Here is a 2,402-nt window from a genome sequence, read left to right on the forward strand (position 1 = left end):
GAGGGCGGGGGCGGCGCGGCCGCCGCGGCGCTGCGCATGCGCGGCCGGGGGCGGGGACGCCCGCCCGCCGCCATCTTGGGCGGCCGAGGCGCGGGTGCGTGTCCCAGCGTGCCGCGCGCGCCTCCCGGCGTGCACTGCGCGGCCGCTCGCCTGAGGGGGCGGCCCGGGCACACCGGGAGAACCGGGAGTGTCGGGTACTTACCGGAGACACGCCGGGAGTCCCGGGCGCGGGCCACGAAGGTCAGGCACACCGGGAAAGCACCGGGCACAGCAGCGCTGGCATCGGGCATGCCGGCACTGGGCACGCTGGGTGTCAACGAGACCCGGGAAGACGAGGCCACCGGTACACCTCATCGCCCCCGGCCTTCCGCAGGCACCGGGCGCTGTAGTGCATTCCGAGTGTCCCTTTCCAGGGATCCCCTCCCGGGACAGCTCTGTTTTAGTGAGTGACCTTGCCCCGCAGATCTGGAGTCAGCAGAGTTGAGACAAACGTTCAGATCTTTTGTGTCCGTCCCCTCCGTGTAGCGGGAGCTCTGAGTGCTCCCCTGTGCATCTCCCAGTGCACCTTCACAGGGTCAGTGTAGAAACATTCGCACTATGCACCGGGAACTGAATGTTCGCACAATCTACAAATCCCATTCAGTTAAATCTCAAAATGTCCTTTGTTTAGTATCTCAAAATGGTAGTTCCTGATGGTAAACTGAGGCACAGACCACTGCTGCTTTAACCCATGCGGTCACAAGAGGTGACACAGCAGAGTCTTGGTATGGCCTGTCCCAGTTCCTGTGTGAGCAACACAGCCAAGCAACTCTGTCCAGCAGAGTTCTCCCATCACTTTGTTGTTCTGAGGCCCTGTGATCCCCAGTGACCTGACACCGGTGTGTGCCAAGGAGTTGTGCACAGCCCAGCACGGTGACACTGCAGCTGCGCTGGCAGAGACCCGGGCAGGGAACCCGTTGCTGGCCTGGGATCCCAGAGCCCTGCAGCCCCAGGGACAGTGACCACAGCCACCTCCAGCGCTGGCAGCTTGGCGCTGAGAGTGGGGCCACACAGCTCTCTGAAATGCTGACCTAAGTGAAGAGGTAATTCCATGTGGAAAATTATTTAGATAGTAAAAACTGAAAGAAACTGACACTGAAAATTTCGTAATCTAAAGCTGTACAGTCTTATCTGTTACTCCTGCAAGTAGCAGCAAAGATTACTAATGTAAGAGTTACATAAAGGACCTCTGTTGTTTGTACCCAGAGCACCTGAGGGTGCTGGTGTCAGCTGTGCCTGTGACGGGCTTTAGCCCCTCCCTTGCTCTTGTTCATTTTATACAGCAATAGACAAGACAGGGCTGTGCAAACCCCATGCACCACACAGGCATATGTCAAGGTTATTTCACAGACAACACAAGAAACATAGGGGACTGAAATTTAGGGGAAGACTTTCAAATGGTTTCCCAACTTACCTTGGCTTTCCTTCCATCTACTTGTAAAGCAGGCAAAACTGCTTTGACAGCCTCAAAATTCTAATATTTCAAGTATTTTGGAGTGTGTATTCAAGGGATAATTAAAATCTACCCAAATTTGATTTGCAGGGATTAATGAATTTTCCAGAGATTTTTAGGACACTGGTATTTTATTCTCCTTCTACAGCTGGGCCTCCTTATAATATCATTACTTGATATTAGAATGGGAAAGAAGTCCCAGCTGCCAGCATGGCTGAACCGTGAGGAGTCTCAGAGCCCATTTTTCTTGATCATTTCCTTGATTGCCACCATGTACCTTGACAATAGCAAACACAGACCGTGCGCCTCAGTGGGGACAGGCAGATCCACATCGCACAGCTCTTTCTGATATCAACTTCACTATTCCCCTCAGAATGTTCTTAAAGGTAGTGTTTGCAGCTTGCACAGCTCTGCTACAGTGTGAGGCAGTCTTCTTCAGGGGAGCTTTTGTCATCTGGGGTGGCACACACAGCAATAGCTACTACAGCCAAGATTATGATTCCAAGCATTCCATCAGCCCTTGCCACACGCTTCCTGCTAAACACAGAAACTGGATTCATTGATAATTCATATGTTGCCTGTGAATGAAAGTTGTCATTAATATTCTACACGTGTACATATTTGTGTAGCAAAGCACCTGCAGTGAGTGTACCGCTGCAACCAAGTCATGTACACGTTTCACGTCCGTCGCGGTGCCTGACCTACAAAAGATGTGAGCTCTTACAGCCGCAGAGCTCTGGAAGAGAAAGAGTTGCATGAAAATGCCTCCACAGATTTGAACTGAAAGATCAGTGCAGTTTTAGGTTGGGATTGAATTCCAGTGACACAAATACTGTCATTACAAGGTGCCTAAGTACACACCAAAGGAAATTAACTTCTAGCTGTGTCTTGCAATTCAATTTAATGAGTC

The sequence above is a fragment of the Pseudopodoces humilis genome, chromosome 23 (genome assembly GCF_049639895.1).
Source record: "Pseudopodoces humilis isolate 2021_Gansu_Grassland_sample_001 chromosome 23, ASM4963989v1, whole genome shotgun sequence".
NCBI classification, from domain to species: Eukaryota; Metazoa; Chordata; class Aves; order Passeriformes; family Paridae; genus Pseudopodoces; species Pseudopodoces humilis.